The 12,753-nt window shown below is 33.8% G+C and overlaps 1 pseudogene; it reads right to left on the bottom strand.

The window, feature by feature from the left end:
* Window positions 1-10,410: 10,410 nt before the first annotated feature.
* Window positions 10,411-10,529, bottom strand: LOC120591092 (uncharacterized; annotated as a pseudogene).
* Between the last annotated feature and the right edge of the window lie 2,224 nt (window positions 10,530-12,753).

Genomic DNA, 12,753 nt, shown 5'->3' with positions numbered 1-12,753 from the left:
TATATATAATCATATCAAAGCATCCATTTAAGCTATAATTTCTAAGCCATATTACAGGTCATAAATAGGACAAAGATGTCCTCATTGCATACTGTAAATATTATGTTTAGAGCATCAGGTAAGATTGGCTGTAATTATAGTTTTCTTTATCAAATTTAGAAGGCTATTGACTATAACACACATTTATTCCACCAGTCTCTTTAATCAAGTCTGAAAACAATGGGGCAAACATCACTGCATTCAGTTGTCATCTATGCCCTGGGGATAAAGATACCTAAGCAATTCTTAATTCTCTTGAGCAAGAGAAAAGAAAGGAATGTGAGAAAATGTGTACTTCCTTATAGTGGTCTATGCAAAGTCTTGAATGTAGTAATGCTTCTTTAACTATAGCATATCTGGGCAGCTGAATCCCAGAGTTTTCCCCCTAAGTTTAACAAACACGTTATCAAAATATGAAAACTATACCAGCATGTATTTCCTTTTTTCTATTTCTCTCTAATTTTAATCATAGTCTGTTTATACTGAACATTGACCAGGTTAGAACATAATATTATGAATGGAGCATTTCTGACAATATCTTAGTATTATAGTATTTACTGATTTTTAAAAATTATTATTATTTTTTTTGAAGTGTGATACAATAGAAAGGAAGGTGGACCAGGAATTAGGAGATCTGGATTCACTTTCTGACTTTGACCTTAATCCACAGCGTGAACCTGGATACTAATGGGCATCATCACCTCACTTGTAGCATGAAGGGAATTAGACTAAAAGATCTCTAAATCTTTTCTCTAAATTACAATAGTTTAAAATATCTTTTTCTTCACCTGGTATACTGAACTTATAAAATTTCTCTGTTTTTGCTTTAAAATTGCAAACCTTAGAAATGGCAGCACCTATGCAGCAATTTTTGCGGGAATCTGAAGTAGATCTTTATTGATGTTTTTTTAAAAAAACTCACTATCCATATCATCTCTCTGAAATGAGTGGATTATATATGATTATTTTATATTTGATGATAATTTAAATACAGAACCACCGATTATAACCCAAAGTTATACTTTGAGTACATTAAATAATGTATAATTCTGCAAATTCATTACTAAATTGTTTTTTTTGCAAACTCTATTAATATATCTTCTGATTTTACCAATGCTTAAACTTTTAGAGAAGAAATTTGGAATTACAGGAATCTTTATTCAGATTATCAGAAATTATAGAAATAAAACCATTCCAAGGATGAGCTAGATTTCATCAAAACTCAGTTTGGACATTAGCCATTCCTATAGCCCCCAGTGTTATTTTTCTCACTCAGAACCCATTAATTGATCTTCTCAGAACCCACTCCTCTTCTTGTTTTCACTATTAAGTCTCTCCTCTCCCTACCCCACCCCCAGCCACCCACACTGCCTCTATACTATTTATTGATTAATGGTGCAGGTCGCTCTGGCCTTACCTCCAACAGCTGCCAACCAGGCACTGAGATGTCTCAAGGGAATGCAAAATCCTGGGGGCCCATGGACTCAGTGCAATCTGTCTATCCACAAAATTTCTCTTGGTTGCTTTTAGCTGCAGAGCATTCATCTTTGTCTTTGGAAGGTGTTGATGTTTATGTTGTACATTAAATATAGTTAACATCTTCAGGTTCCAATTATTACAGATTTCACCCAGATGAAAGCATCAGTTCACATGTATTCTTCCTTTATCTTCAGATAGGAGCAGTTACCTAAAAGCTGACCTAAATCAGAACCATGCATCAGAAACCATATAATTCACTGAATTTGCCTTAGGACTTTTATTGCCCCCTCTAAAAATGTTTGGCTGATTTATATTAACTTTACAATTCTGCAGAGACAGTGCCAAATAATTTGGAAGATATAGTACAATTTCATCAGCTGCTGAATGAATACAGATAAGAAAAGAAAGAGCTGAAATTTAAGAAGCACCTGATTTATATGCAAAAGCAAGTGCTTCAGACTGACTACCCAGCAGCTGTCTTCACTTTTCTGTGGAAAATCATCTCAATTTATGATCATAGTTTCTGGACTTTAGCTGACTGATAGAAACATCGGAGATAGGTAAACTTTAGGTAGCTAAAGGCTGTGGAGAGCTAAAAATCGAGGGCATTCTGAATCATGCTTGGCTTGTAATTGTAAGTTGAGCAATGATGAAAATACTGTAGAATAAATTAAAAATTTTGTGATGTTGAGAAATGAAGACAAGAAAGGAAAGTTAGATAAGCAAAAAACCCAAATGTGTAGACAAAACATTATTCAAAAGCATGACTTCCTGATTAGCTGTTTTTTTGTTTGTGTAATTTCCAGATGCACATGAAAAGTATATATTCTCAATTGATAAATATCATATTTTATATGTGACAGTCATACATAATTAGAAACACTGCCATGATTTAATCACCTGTTCTTGGAAAACAAGTAAAAGAGAAGTCAAGTTTGGGGGGCTTTTCTTAAAAACTGTCGAATCTATCTATAAAGAAGAGAATTCAAAATGTTGAAAAGATGTAGTGTTAACCTGCTGATTTCTAGACATGCTTTTAAATTACATGATCATTCTTTGTTAGCAAATGCATCACATTGAATTTTAAGTCAGATTTTTGCCATAGGACTGTTATATTCTGCTAGTGAATGCAAATTATTTAATAACCTGCCACCAAATTCTTTAACCAATTCATTATTTGAGATTGAAGTGCTAAATGTTCATTTTATTGCTGAGTAGATTTTCTCCAATTTTACCTGAGAATTTTATTGGCAACAGACAAGGTTTTTCTTGCTTTATAAATGTGTCAATGTGCTATTGAATTATTCATACTACTGTCATCCAATTAGAATTCTGGCTTCATTTTGTGAGAGCAATTCACATGAAGAATGGGTAAAAGGCATTTATATAATAAATAAATGATGTTGGATTATTTTAAGATCCTTTGTAATACATAATATATAACAAAATGTTAATATTTTTTTAAAAATAAGAAAGTAAGACTTTTGCTTGATTACTCACACATTAAATGACCTTAACTATTTATACCCATACCCAAATCTTAACTTCCAACATCATTTAAAGCTGTGAGTTTCTAATATATGCTTAACAGCATACAGTCTTCCTGTGTAGGGAATAACAAAATTCTGAAATATTTTCTATTTTCAGAACTTAAATATTTATTGGAATCCTCTCTCTTTTTTAAAAAATTTTATTTTATGATTTAAAAATAGTATCTGTGTCACCATAGCCACATGGGTAGATTCTAATGCAAAAAAGGTGGGTAACAAGCATTTTGAGGATCCCTAGGAACTTTGTGAATTGGAGGAGGAGGTGTGGCCAAGGATGGGAGATGGCATGCAAATTCACATGTAGATATCAAGAGAAATTCTTTATTTTCTTATAGAGATCCCTGCACTAAGACCTTCCCTGTGAAGTTGCCCATTCTCAAATTCTATGAGTGTTTTAATTGGAGATAGTCAAGGCTTATGCATTTGTTTGCTCTTGCTGCCTTAAGAAATCACCACAAATATAATAATTTAAAACAATACAAATTTATTATCTTTCAGCTCTGCAAGTCAGAAGCCAGACATGGGTCTTACTGAGCTAAAAATGAAGGTGTTGGCAGTTTTGAGTTTCTCTCTGGAAGCTTTAAGGAAGAATCCATTTTCTAACTTCTAGAGACCATCTGCATTCCTTGGCTCATGGCTCCTTCCACCATCTTCAAAGCCAGCAATGGTGGAGTCTTGATGTGGCCATCTTCCTAGTTCCGTGCAGCAAGGAAAGCTTCTCTACTTTTAAAGACTCAGGTGATTAGTTTGGGTTCACCTAGGTAATCCAGAATAACCTTCCCATTTCAAGATCCTTAAAATGGATCATGCAGTTTAATATATTCACAGGCTCTGGGGATTAGGGTGTGGACATCTTTGGGAATCATTATTCTTACCACACCATGATGGACATTCATTTGCCAACATGTTTTCTTCCTCTCCTTTACCTGTTTGTACTGATATCATGGACATTCTGTCTTCTCTTTACTCCCTTCTCCAAGAATTTCATTTACTCTTATGCATTTCACACCCATTTAATGGGGACGAATTTTTATTGCTGACACACAATGAATTAAGCATTTGGGGTTTGAATTTCAATTAATGATGCGAAGTCAATAATCTACTGTTACTTATTTCCATTTATATGATATGTAAATCAGTTATTAAGCAGTTAGAGTTTTAGCTGATTTAGTAGATTGTAACAACTATGTACAAACTATGCTTATTTTCTTATTAACTAAAAATACAGACCTAAATAAATGAGGAATTTTAATCTAGAATGCTTTCTTCTGACTGATAAAAGGATTGATTTTCTGTGAGAGCCAAACTGCTTTTCAAAGTTACTACTCACTTGACTCTCTGATTGGCTGAATGAGAATATGGACTAAAATTAAAATATATTACAGGGATAGAAGTGGAAGGAGATTTGTGGTTTGAATTAGATTGTGGTTTGAATTAGATTTAAATTACCCTTATTAGTGGTATTTGTCAAATAAATATTCCTGATTCATGGCCCCTTGATTTCAAGTTACTAAACTCTACTCACTTTAGAACTAGTATTGCCAGACAAAATTCAGCCCACCCAGTTAAATTTGAATTTCAAATAAACGATCAATAATTTTTTGTGTGACATACTTATTCCAAAAAAGTAGCATCTCTCTGTAATTTGAATTTAACTGAGTATTCTGTAGTTTTATTAGATAAATATGGCAACTCTATTTGGAACTAAAATTTTCACCAAAAATGTGGTCGATATTTCCAACAGAGATCAGATTAAATTTGTCTTCCCTTCTTTCCACTAAATCTCTAACAATTAAGAATGGGGCAATGAAGCTATTCAGTGATTAGGGGAACAGCTAAGCATCAATAGTTTTTACTCTTCTTTCCTGCTGGAAATCCTATGGCAAATGAAAAGTTTCCCAGTCTATTCCATTTCAGTTTTTCTGTTTGAAACACAGGCCACCTAATTCCGAAACATTTATAAGTATATTTAAGACAATGAAGACCAACCTTAGAATTTAATTTCGAGTATGGATAAGATTAATATAATGTGATAAAAGACTATGGATGTCACTTTTATTACTTCTTCATAACTTTATTTTCAAAAAAGTATTTTTCAAGTTGTCACAGATTAAATTCTATTATCATTACCAGTTCTAAAGTGACTGTATTTTCTGTTTTTGTTCTTAGTTGAAAATTTTGATGTTTCAGATGTTGCTGGAAATGAAGGGCAACTGTCCAGAATATGGGTTGAATAAAGACATTTTTCCCCCCCTCTTTAATTTCCCCTTTTTAATCACCACCCCCAACTTCCACCCCTGACCTATGGATGTTGCTGTCACCCAGGGCCTGGCGTGCATCTGCGGCACATCCGGGACCTGGTCCATGGCTCCATCTGGGGTGCGAACCCAAGACCTTCTGCGTGTAAAGCAGATGTGCTAACCACTACACTATGGAGCCACTCCCTGAAAAGAGACTTTTTGCTATAGGTTTCTCTCTACTATTAGAAGGCTGGAGCTCTGGGATCAAATTTCTTTACTTTACCTTTGCCATCAACCCTAATGCTTTTTACGTCTTCATTAGTTAACTTTAGGCTCCTTCTAAATCTTTCAATCTTTGTAACATCTTCACCGCACTGCACGGTTTCTACATGTGGGCATGGCATTACCCTGGATTTTACCATCAGGAATTTTCCAGAGACTTTGAACAGAGCCATTTCTCCTTCAGGACCACATTCTCATAGCTGCTATCCTCTCCACTCCTTCTCTATCAGGCACCTATTATCAATTCACCCAGTCAGTAAACTCTTCCTTGACCCCCTTGAACGACTCTGCCTGATTTCCATTCTGACCATTTTAATGTTATAGATTATCTTCCATTTTGAACTTTCCATCACTTGAGCATCAGTTTTATGACCTTACAGACCTTCTTCTTTGGCACTTGTTCTTGGCAAGAGAGCTCCATTGAAGGAAATAGGGCACTGTGGGCTAGATCTCCTGCAATGCCAATCGTGTCATTAAAAAGATTATAGGTTCTGTCTAGAGCCAGACTAAAGTATGAGAGGCATGCAAGATCCAATCAGGACTAAAAGAATAGAAAGGTTTGTAGACTCCCAGGAGGCAGTAAAGAGATTAATGGAATCAAATCAAAGCATGAAGGAATTTATTTGTAACCAGAGTGAGGGTATGGAATTCTAGCTATACCAGTTAAATGATTAATATTAATTTGATGAGTGGCATGGGCTTGTTGACATAGTTTATATAAAAAAGGTGCAGCCATTTGTGATTCCAGCAAAATCATGGTGACATAGATCTCAAGTCCCACTTCCTGGTCTTAAATTTCTGAATAATAAGTACCTTTATGCAGGTCTTAGAATTTCGATTTAATAACTTTATTCTACTTGAGATGATAAATCTATATTAATTGAATAAATGTCTTGATATTTAGGAAGATTTAGAATTAAATATGAATACAACGAAGTAAATAGAGCCCATAGTACTTATGCTTTTATATAAGAACATTTTATACAATTATTAGGAAAATGTGTGTTATTTGTTATTTAACCTAGAGATTACACATGTGACTTTCGTTTGAAATATGTATTTGGTTTAGACATGTGACGTAAGTTGAAAAGTATAGTAGAATTTGAAATTTTAAAAATCCATTTTGCAATATTTAAGAACATTTGTGACTCACATTTTTAAAAGTAAAATTTATTAAATCTATGAAAGTCATGCAGGAGCTAAGGAGAATCTTACTTGTTAAGGTCAAAATCATTTACTGCTTAAGATTTGAAATATTTACAAAAAAATCGAATCTCTTTAATGTATTATTTAAAATGTGAGATAAAATATAATTCACTAAGTATTTAAACAGAACTATTTACATGATTTTAATCTGTTCAACATGAGTTAAACATTAATAAAAGAATATCTGAAAATGACTTTTCTTGTTTCATAGAATAGATTTTTAAGTAGAAGATTTAGATGTCGATTTCAAAGGCTTAAACAATTAAATTAAAATATTTTAATATTAATTTGAAAACTAAATAACTGTAAATGGACTTTTCTGAACAAAAACTGAAACGCCTAGCCTAACGCTTAACATTGTGCATTTTCCTTTCCCTAATTTGTTTTTCACTGACAGAATATGCTAAACAGTTTTCTCTTCTGCCCGAAATATTTCCTTTTCTTCGGAGCTCAGTTGAAGTTCTGCCTCTTCAGAATATCTTCCTTAAAATCCAGCTCTCAATGATTGCTTCCTGCTTTAAGCTTTCAATAATCTTTTATCTGCTTCATTCTCTTTGGACTGAACTGTTATAATTTATCAACTAGAACAATGTCTCTTAACCCACCCCAAAGCAATATCTTTACATCTTTATGCCTTCTGGTACAGTATTGGGTAGACATTTATTTACACCAAATCCTTGATTGGATTATTTTAAGTATTTCAATAACTCAACAAATTTTTGTTTTATTTCAATAACTTGACACATTTTTATTTTTAACAATTTTTTGAGTAAAATTACATTCCATAAATCTTTTTTCCCATGGAAAGAGAACAATTCAATGATTTTTAGTATATTTATAGAGTTATGTAGCCCTTGCCACAATCAAGTTTTAAAACATTTCAATTACCACCCAAACCCTAATCCTACTGCCAGTATGACTGATTACTTGATTATCGCTGGTCTTTTTGTTTTTATATATTTTCATATTCTGAACACTTTATATAAGTGGAATTATATACTACACAGACTTCTTTCACTTAGCAAATGTTTCTGAAGTTTGTATTGTAGCATATTCAGTGTTTTGTTCCTTTTTATTACTGAATACTGACATACTATTTCCTTTAACCACTCACCAGTTGAGAAACACTTGGGTTGTTTCCAGTTTTTGCTGTTATGAATAATATTGCTATGAACTTTTGTATACAAATCTTTGTATGAATATATGTCTGACTTTCTTGGGTAGATTCTTAAGAGTGAAAATGCTGGGTCATGTAATAAACTTATGATCGACCTTAAAAAAATACTTCCAAACTATTTTCCAAAATGGCTATGCCATTTATAATCTCACAACAACCAATGTTCTGAGGTCTACTATTTTTCTAGACTGTGCTGGCTTCTGTGGTTTCAGAGAAATTCAAGCCATAGTCCCTGCTTTCTAGGGAAACATAGTCTGGCAGAAATGTAGTAAATTATCACGGACTTGATTTTTTGGCCCTGTAGAAGACAGGAATGTATTTGACTGTAAGTCACATGATATTTGACTATCAAATTATCAATATTTCAATGTTAAAGACATTTAATTATCTCAGATAATAAGAAGTCTAAGGAAAATTATCTCTACATGGGTGCAGCAGTTCCACAATACTATCAGTGACCACTACTCTTTGCACATTTTCTCTCTGCCATCTTCCATGGATTGATGTCATTCTAATGCTTGTCATAGCAAGGTTTCAATATGGCTATTGCAGCTCCAGAAAGTGTATCCTCAAACTACCACATTCACAGTCCAAAGAAGATGCAGTCTTCTTCACTGTTTCTCTTTTTATTAGGAATCTAAATCTCTTCCAGAAATCATCCCCCACAATAAAATTTCTCTTATATCTGTTTGACTGATACTGGTAATAAAGATTGACTGAAATTTTAAATGAACATAGTCTATGGGAGAAGCTAGAGCTTATGGGAGTCATTCTTAAACTCTATAATGTGAAAACTCTACAGGAAGAATTCTATGTTTACAATAAAGCTCTATGGTTTTACTACCCCTCCCCTTAACTTCCTTTTTCACTTCTATAAATACCCCTCCATCTTGGCACGCAGAGCAGTGTGTGCACTGGCTTGCCATGTTTGCATGCACTGGGTTGCAAACCTTTCTTTTCTCCCTGAATAAATCCTTTTTGGTGACATAACACCTCATCAGTATTATTTTTCAGTAGATACTGGGTTACATACCTACTCTTAACTCCGTCTCTACCAAATAAGAATGGGTTATCATGCTCACCTAGACTAGTTATGCTTTATACCCTGGCATTGGGTGAGAAATACAGGTCATGTTATGTTGAATATCATTATTACAATGATTCCATTGACAATCTTTAGAATCCATGTTGGGACTGTCACTTTAACTCTCTGAACCTCAGTTTCCTACTCTGTAAAACAAGGGATTGGAATTAGACTAGGGTCACGGAAATCTCCAAAGATTCCTTCCAGCTCATAAAACATCTCGGCATATTACAGTTTTTCAATTTCCCTTCCCCATTCCAATAGAAATTTTATAGGATCCAGGTCTATTCTTACTTGATTTCAGGAACTGCAGTCAAGGTACAGAAGTGGAGAGGTGGGGAAAAAATTTTTCCTTTCATTTGTCTTCAGGCAAATTTATTGTTTTTTCTCCATCTGACTTTGCTTGGAGTCATAGCCTTATATTACCTTAGATCTTAATATACTTCTATTAAGAAAACATTGAAAGAATTCAAATTATGGCCTTTAATACTAAAAGCCCTTGTTTAAAATATGACTTTGTGGTTGACTTGTCTGCTATTTTGAAAGCACTATGGTCTTTAAATATTCCAGTTGCTAAATAGGACAGGTGTCTGAAGATCTTCAGAGCAGTTGTCTAAAAATAGAACTTGAGCCTGGAATATATTCTCTGGCAGAGCCATAGGCAATCACTACTATAATTAATGTAAATGAATACTGGATAACTTGTTTTGTGTGTGAATTTTAATGCAGCACACGATTTTAATTATTTACCAAAAAATTGGGTTAACTCTTTGAGATTCGAACCTAGAGTTTTATGAGTTAGGATACAATTTTTAGCCTACTACAAAAAGGGTAAGGCACAAAATATTATCTGCCAGAGGATGTCCATTTGATATTTTTCTTATGAAATTCTTAATAATGATGAAATTAACTTTCTTGGTCTTCATGAAGATGATGGGTTTTGAGGCTGAAAGTAGGTGGAATGGGAGTTGAGGAAGAGAAAATGTGTTTTGCAAGGGTCTAGAGAGCTGATGGATATATGAGGACAAAAGGAGGGGCATTTATGTGGCACTACTTGCATTATCTCACACAATCACTACAAAAAAAACCCTATAAAGTAAGTACTGTTATCCTCATTTTACAAATGGGGAAATAGATATGATTAAGAAAATTTCCCACACTCACATGGTTATTAATTGTCAGAGCTAGGATTCAAATGCAAATTTAACTTATCTATCTATCTATCTATCTATCTATCTATCTATCTATCTATCATCTATCTATCTATTTATTTTTTAGGTGAAGCAACCCTTAGTTGACCTCATAGACTGCAAGGACTTTGTCAGCTTACAATCCTTTATTTTTTATTTTTTACGCCTATAGCACCTGGTCTTCCTAGGTGGTCTCCTATCCAAGTACTAACCAGGCCCGACCCTGCTTAGCTTCCAAGATCAGACGGGATAGGGCTTGTTTAGGGTGGCATGGCTGTAGACCAAATTTAACTAATTTTAGAGCCATGCTTCTAACCACTGTGCAGTGATGTCTACTATGGGATTATAATTGTCAGTTTAAAAAAAGTATTCTTGAGGTATGTTATTTATCATTTTAATTTCAGAGAAGTACAATTTAGTTGCTGCTTAAAATTGTGCTAAAATCGTAAAATAGATAATGTACAAAAATATCAAAATAATTGTATTGGGGTAAAAGGTATCAAAATAGCCAAGCTCAGTAAAAGATAAAAAAACTTTTAACAGAGATTATTTTGGGGATTTGGGAACGAGTTGGAGGATGAGAAATTGTATAGAATAAAGAGGAGGTAATGTAGTGCTTAGAAAAAAGTAATAGAAATAGGTAGAAATTAGAGTTCAGTGAAAAAAGAGAGAATGAAAGATCCTGGAGAGGAACGATGAATGTATCATGGGAGATTGGGAGTTCGGGGTCTTATTAGAGCTGGAGGAATCGAAATAATACATAAGCTGGAAACAAGAGTTGCTACAAAGATGCAGTCCCCTATTGTTGAAACTAGAGATAAAAGCCAGTTAAATGAAGAACATGGGCCCCATATGATAGAATTATAAGGGCAAGAAGCGGGAGGAGGTTTGTAGAAAATATTAAGTAGTAGTTTTAAGCTTGACCTGCCATCTTGTAGCAAAAGCTACATCCTGGAGCACGGAATTAAACTGAGTGAACAATGTTAAGATGTACTGTGGTTTTATATACATATGCATTTGGTCTGTAGGAGTTATGAAAAAAGCATCAATGGACATGGAGCTTAATGGACACTGGGGTCAAATACTGGATAAACTGTTTACTGTCAAGCTGTAAGATGCTGTGCAAGTCACTTATGGTCTCTGAGCCTCAGTTTCTCCATCCATATGACAAGTTGTTTGCATTAAATGTGATAAGGTATGTGAAATAGCCAAACACATGGTGATACTGAATTATTTTCAGTAAAAAAGTTTAAATGAAAGATTAATAAATTTATAAATTAAAAGATCCAAAAAGAATAAAAAGGTATATGGTGAAAAGCAATTCTCTATTTACCTATAACACTCAGTCTTACTTCCTAAAGGCAGTCACCGTAAAAAGACTCCTGTATCCTTCCAGAAATATCATATTATATATAAAATCTCTCTATATTTTTTACTTCAATGGGAATATTCTATATATTGCTTTGTTCACTTAGTATATTCTGGAGGTTATTTTATAATTGCACATATAAACACATTTCATTAAAATGATTTCGAAGTATCCATTTATTTAGTTTCCTCTTGATGGACATTTAGGTTATATCCAGTACTTCATTTATTACTCACCAGTACGCAATGTAAAATTACATTGAAATTTAACAAACATTAAATACTAACTGTGTATAAAGCTCTATTTTTAGCATTATTAGATAAACTAAACATGTTTCTTGCCATCAAGAAACTCTTAACCTAGTAAGTATAGTTGGCTAATGGTTCATAGTCTATACACAAGAATCCAACCCAACCTCTTGCATAAATATTGGTCTTACCCAGAAATGTGTTTTCCTGTGTCCGTATTGCCACTTTGCTTAAAAAAAAAAAAAAAAAAAAAAAAATCCCAGTCTGTCTTTCTCTTTACATGAAATACACAGAGCTCCTCCTCCCATTTTTCAGTCCCTTTATATCTCTTGGCTCTCCTTTATCTTTGGTACTGCAGGAGAGGCAAAAGTTTACCTCTATCTGTCTAAGGTTTTCAGCTAGGATGCTATAAAAAAGACAGATTAACAAGAGAAAAAAAAAACATTTTATTAACGTGCTGTTCATATCATGGGGGAGCAGCTTAAACCAAAAGTAACTCAAAACGTGGCTTAGAATTCCAGCTTGCATAGCATCTTCAATAAAGAACAATAAATTTGTAGGGTAATGACAGAACAAAGGAAAATAGTTTTAGGTTTCCAAGGGCAACAAACTGTAGGAAGGTAAATACATGGGAGGAAATTAATGGAGTAAGGTTTGTTTGCAGCTTCCTCTGGTGCCATCTCTGGGCCGATACGAATGTCTTCTTTCCTCCTGGTATGGGGAGGGTACCTTTCACATGGGAATTTTATCTCCTGCTTTCAGGAAGTAAGAGGAGGGTCAGAGTGTCTCTCTTGCACCCATTGTTTCTTAAGTGCCTTTAATTTGAAATAATCAATATGTCAAAATGGCATATTTTGGGTGACATATTCCAGTTACCTTCAGTACCAAA

The sequence above is a fragment of the Pteropus medius genome, unplaced genomic scaffold, assembly GCF_902729225.1.
Source record: "Pteropus medius unplaced genomic scaffold, Ma_sr-lr_union100, whole genome shotgun sequence".
In the NCBI taxonomy this organism is placed as follows: Eukaryota; Metazoa; Chordata; class Mammalia; order Chiroptera; family Pteropodidae; genus Pteropus; species Pteropus medius.
This window is presented reverse-complemented; position numbering and strand designations above follow the sequence as displayed.